Source organism: Elephantulus edwardii, unplaced genomic scaffold (assembly GCF_000299155.1).
Source record: "Elephantulus edwardii isolate Elephantulus edwardi_28Jun2011 unplaced genomic scaffold, EleEdw1.0 scaffold00001, whole genome shotgun sequence".
NCBI classification, from domain to species: Eukaryota; Metazoa; Chordata; class Mammalia; order Macroscelidea; family Macroscelididae; genus Elephantulus; species Elephantulus edwardii.
In genome coordinates, this window is record NW_006399751.1 from 45981832 (window position 1) to 45988379 (window position 6548).

The window sequence follows — 6548 nt, forward strand, 5'->3', positions numbered from 1 at the left end:
CTGCACCTTCGCCTCCGGCGCGGCTGCCCGCGGGCCCCGGCGCTGCCCGCTCCGAGCTCGAGCTTGGCCCCGGCCCCGGCCCGCACAGCTCCCACCGCCGCCCATTACCTGGCCGAGACCGAGCCGAGCAGCGGAGGAGATGAGGCTGACCGGCCACGACTGGGAAGGCGCGCTCGGAGCCTGGGAGCCCCACTCGGGAGACTCTACGGGAAAGAAACACTTGAGCTGTAGTTGGAGTTCAAACAACAGCCTTCAATAATGGATTACTTCTCAACCTAAAGAGGGCAAAAATCCTCACTCCTGGGCCTATAAGGCAACATCATGATAGATGAAAGTATTGAAGTTGTCAATGATTTCTTCTTGCTTACTTGGATCAACAATCAACACCCTTGGTACTAGCAGTCAGGCAATCAGGAAGCGTATTAAATTGGGCAAATCCGCGTCAGGGATCTCTCCAAAATACTGAAAGAGCAATGATGTCATTCTAATTTCAGTTTGAGGACTAAAGTGCGCCTGATTCGGACTCTGATCTTTTCAATAACTTGCTATGCATCTAAAAGCTGGACAATGAATAAGGATGGCAGAAGAATTGATACCTTTTGGTTGTGGTGTTGGAGAAGAGTACTTAATATCTCATGAACTGCCAAAAAGAACAAACAGATATGCCTTGGGAAAAGTGCAGTTGGAAAGCTCCTTTGAGGTAAAGATGGTGAAATTCTGCCTTTCATACTTTGGTCATGTTGCTAGAAGAAGCTATTCCTTGGAAGAGTACATCATGATTGGGAAAGGTGGAGGGTCAGCGAAAAAGAGGAAGACTCTCAAGGAGATGGGCAGACACAATGACTGCAGCAGTGAGCTCAAGTGTATCAGAGATGATGAGGATGGCACAAGATAGGACAAGGTTCAGGTCTGTTTTTCTTGGGGTCGCTGTGAGTCATACTTGACTTGATGACACCTAACACCACCACCAACGTGCTGGAAGAGAAAGTTGCTGTTTGTAGGTTGGGCCTTAACTCCTATGCAATTGTAAACTTCATTCATTTATTCTCTAAGTGTGTGTTGAGCTCTTAGAAAGTGCCAGATACTTGTGGAGTGGGGAACCACATACACAGTTCTGGATCCTCAAAGACTGTATCTTCAAAAATTATTATAGCATAAACTTTGATAGTGCACTACATTTTACAGAACCCAGCTATTGTCTCATTAATGCTAATAATTTACAAGCTGGGAATTTCCTACCAGATGAGAAAACTGGACATCGGCATTGCCCTAGATCTCTTGAGAATGGTGGCCTCTTGAACAGAATCAGAGGAAGCAGTCACACTGGTATCAGAAATTTAAAATGTGATCTCCAGATCTTATGAGAAAATTCCTCAGCATTAAAGGATGTGGTACCTTGACCCTTGAACTTTGTCCTTTTTTAAAAAGATTTATTTCTTAATTTTCTTGTTGTGTGCTGTCAAATCAGATTCAACTAACTGGCACAATAGGAAGTTACCCCTTCTTCTCCAGCAGAGAGTGGATTCAAACCATGAGCCCTCAGTACTGCAGTGCAGCTTGTTGCCACAAGGCCACCAGCGCTCCCTAAGCTTTGTCCTTTTCTAGCTCCAAATTTCCAAGACTAGTAACTGGTAGACCTGGTGGGTGGTGTTGCCCATAGAGAGTTACACTGCCAACCCAATGGTTCGAATCCACAGAAGGATGGGCAATATCCTCCCACTAGAGGATTAGTGATGAGTGGATTCTGCCTAGAAAGCAATGAGCTCACTCAAATGGAAGATGAGCAGGCCAAGAGGCTACTCTATGTGGGGTGTGTGAACACTTGCCTCCATTGGTGGAGGGGGGCGATGGGAAGGGGGGAGGAAGGGGATAAGTGGCAGGCCATCAACTGAGGTCCTTAGGACATCCTTGTTCCTACAGGAATTCTTAACTAAGAAAAATGCAAGGGATTCTGTGAACCTGTAATAGAAAAAAAAATAATTTTTCTTTTCAGTAATAGCTAAGTGACATTTAGCATTTCCTTCCATTATGAATGTATTCAACAAACCACAGTGGCATTGGAGTGACTTAGTCACCAATGGACGTCAACGTCATTGGATTATTTTCTCTTTTTTAAATTTTATATTGGTTTGCTTACAAAGTTTTTATACATTGTGTTTCATACAATCATTCCCATGCATTATTTTTAATACCATTTATTAGACTTGTTTTTTAATTTCTACTATTGAAAGTGACCACTTACATTCCTTTTTTTTTGCTTCCCCTTGTTTTGTACCATTGAGTGGGATCAAACTGGCACAGTAGATTGTCTCTGCCTCCAGCAGAGCTTCTGGTGGATTCGAACCACGTGCCTTCGGGATTGCAGCACAGCTTGTTGCCACTAAATCACCAGAGCTCCCTGGATTATGTTTTCTAAAATTAATCACCATTGGACCTTGTGTCATGGGATTTTTGACACATCATGGGTCTTGCATATATCTCAAAATATCATTTGCACTTATCACTACTCAAATTTTAGTACTGAATAGACCCCACCTAGATGCCTTATGGAAATGTCCTAATAAAGAAACATACAAAGCTAACTGCTTATTAGCTATCTTGCAATATAATGAGTTTCTTTTATAATCTCTTTTACTTTATGAATGTAAATACTATATTCTGATGAAGTTGAACCTCTATCTCACATCATACATGAAAATCAACCAAAAATGAATCAGTGGCCTAAATGTGAGAACTAAAAGTGTGAAACTTCTAGAAGAAAACATAGGAGTAAAGCTTTAAGATCTTGTTTATGACCATGGATTCTTAAATATGGTTCCAGAAACATGAGCAATAAAAGAAGGGGGCAAAGATATGCTGGACTTCACAAACAACAGCAAAAAGACCAACCAACTTAAAAAAAAATGAGCAAAGCACTTGAGTAGACATTTTGTTTCCCAAAGAAGATATACAAATGCCCAATTAGAAAAGAAAACCTTTAATGTCATGGAGCCAAAACCAACTCATAGCTGACCCTCCAGCAGGTTTTCAGAGACTGTAGATTACATGGAGATTGCCCATCTTTTTCCCTGTGCAGGAGGTGGATTCCAGCCTCCAGAGAGATGTGATTTTTGGATGAACAACAACTCAACTCTCTAAGGTTTATATATACTAGTAGAGTTCCTTAATTAGGACATAAAAAGCTTTACATTGCTGTTGTTGTCATGTGCCTTCGAGTCGCTTGCAACTCATAGCGACCCTATGTACAACAGCTCTGAACCCTGCTCTATCTTGAACCAATTAAACTGATTCTGACACGCTTGCTACCATGACCCCAGTCACTGAGTCAATCCATCTCATCCTCTCCTGCCCTGTCCCTCCACCCTCCCGAGCATGGTGTCCTTCTCCAAGCATTGGTTCCTCCTGGCAACATGCCAAAAGTATGTCAGGTAAAGCTTTCCAACTCATTGCCTCCAAGAAGCAGCCTGGTTTCACCCTCTCCAGGAAAGACATGTTTGTTCTCTTAGCAGTCCATGTTATGTTCAAAACTCTTCTCTAGAACCCTAACTTAAAGACATCAATTCTTTTTCTATCATTCTTAGACACTCTCCAGCTCTCTGGGACATAGCAAGTAATTGAGAAGTCTATGCCTTGGATCAGATGCACCTTAGTCTCTAGACTGACATCATTGCTCTCCAGTACTCTGGAGAGGTCCCTGAAAGCAATTTGTCTTTTGATTTCCTGGCTGCTGGTACCAAGAGCAATTGGTGCCATTAAGTTAGTTCTACCTCCTCGTAGCCCCATGGACAGCAGAATGAAGCACTGCGTTGACCTGCACCATCCTCACAATGGCTGCTGTGTTTGCAGCCACTGTGGCAGTCCAGCTCCAGCTCATTGATGGTCTTCCTCTTCTTCACCATCTTTAACTTCACCGGGGCATGATGTCCTTCCTTCTCCAGGGACTAGCCCTTCGTAATAACATATTGTAACTGTATGAGAAGTCTCACTATCCTCACTTGTAAGGAGCATTTGGGTGTCCATCTTCCAAAACAGATGTGTTTGTTCTGCTGGCAGTTCATAAAAAGCACCAAAGAACAAACCAACTGCTGTCAAGTCTACTTCAAGCCATACAGATTTTAAAGAGTGGAACATCCCGTCAGGATTTTCAAGGCTGTAAAATCTTTTTGAAAGAGAACTCTCACATTTTTCTCCCAGAGTGCTTGGTAGGTTCAAACAGCTGGCCCTTTGGTTAGCATCCCAGTGTTTAATCCACTGCATTATTCTGAAATTCCCTGATACCTACGATACTCTTTGCCAACACCAAAATTCAAAAGCATCAGTGCTTGGTTTTCCCTATTGATTGACCATCTTTCACATGCATAGAAAGTCATTGAAAATACACAGTACACAGCTTTTTAGTCAGGCATACCTTAGTCGTCAAAGTAATCTCTGCATTTTTAAAGGGATCTTTTGAAGTAAGTTTGCCCAATGCAATAGTTACTAGATTTCTTGACTGTTAGGCTTTGACTGTGGATCTAATTACATTCCTGATCATTTCAGTCATTGCTTTGTTTATCCTGATCTTGCTTACCGGTCCAATTGTGAGGATTTTTTTCCTCTCTTATATTGAGGTGTAATTCGTACTGAAAACTGCGTCTTTGATCTGCATTGATACGTGCTTTGAGTCCTCTTTACTGTCAACAAGCAAGGTTGTATTATCTGCATGTCACAGATTGTTAATGAATCTTCAGCCAATCATGATGGCATGTGCTTCTGTCTTCTTGGGCTATTTATTCAGTATACAGACTAAGTGTGGTGAAAGGAATCAACCCTCACATATACCTTTCCTGATTTAAAATTAATGCAGTATCCCTTTGTTCTGGTCAAAAAACTGTCCCTTGATCTATGTACAGATTCTATATGAACATAATTGAAGTATTAGGGTGTTCTTATTCTTTTCATGATCCTTAATTTGTTATGATCTTATACAGTTGAGTACTTTTGCATAGTTAATAAAACACCAGGTAAACATCTTTCAGGTGTGCTCTGCTTTCAGCAAAGATTTACTTGACATCAGCAATGATATCTCATTACTTGTCCTCTTCTGAATCCAGCTTGACGTATTGGCAGTTTCCTGTTGGTGTACTGCTACAACTGTTCCTTAATTACCTTCAGCAAGATTTTACTTGCTTGTGATATTAACAATATTGTTTGGTAATTTCCTCATTCTGTTGAATCATTGCACAAATAGGGATCTCTTCCAGTTGATGGGTCTGGGAGTTGTCTTCCAAATTTCTTGGCATATAAGAATGAATACTTCCAGCATAACATCTGTTTGTTGAAACACCTCTATAGATATTCTACTTAGTCTTTTTCTCCCCCACCAGTGTCTTCAGTGCAACTTGGATTTCTTCTTTTTGTACCACTGTCTCTTGATTATATGATAACTCCTGAAATGGTTGAACATCAACAAATTTTTGGTATGGTGAGTCTGTGTATTCTTCCCTTATTTTTTTTCTTCTCTCTCTCTCTCTTTCTGTGTGTGTGTGTGTGTGTGCGCATACCGTCAAATCTGATTCAACAGGCATAGGAGGAGATTGCCCCTCCTTCTCCAGCGGAGCATCTGGTGGATTTGAACCGCGTGCCTTCAGGATTGCAGCTTCTTTTCACTAGGCCATCAGAGTTCCCTACCATCTTCCCTTGATACTTGATACATACTTCCTGAATGAGTCAATATTTCAACCATAAAAATTTTCAGTATTGCAACTAGAGGCTTGATTTTTTTTTTCACCCTCTTCAAAATTCTGAGCATGTTCTTATAATTTTATTTTCTAACTCTAGTTCTTTGAACATTTTATTATGAAACTTCATGTTCTCCAGCTGCCCTTTGAAATTTTCTGTTCAACTCTTTTATATTATCATTTCTTCCATTCACTTTAGCTATTCTATGTAGTCTCTTTTTTTAAAAAAAATACTTTATATTAGTTTGCTTACAAAATGGAGAGTCTCTTTGACATATTTTTTTCTTTTATTTCTTTCCTGTCTTCAATAACCTTCTGCTTTCTTCATGTATGATGTTCCTTGATGTCATCCAACAGCCTGCCTGGGTTTTGGTCATTACTGTTCAATTCATCCAATGTATTCTTGAGTGGTGTCTAAATTCCGGTGGAATAATATTCAAGGTCATACTTTTGTACTCATATTGTTGTTCTTAGAGCCATCAATTCAGAACCACCTTATAGCTGACCCTACAGCAAGTTTCAGAGACTGTAAATCACACACAGAGAGAATGCCTGTCTTTCTCCTGAGGAGCAGCTGCTAGTTTCAAACCACCTGCATGTAGGCTGGCAGTACAACTCCTTATCCTCTAGGCCACCAGAGTTCCCCAGATTTGTTTAAGTTTTCTTCAATTTCAACTTGCACATGAGCGATTGGTGATCTGTTCTATAGTCAGCCTTTGGCCTTGTTCTGACTGATGATATTAAAATTCTCCATCTTTCCTTGCATAGACGTACTCTATTTGATTCTTCTGTATTCTATTTGGAGAGTTTCAGGTGGATCATTGCCAC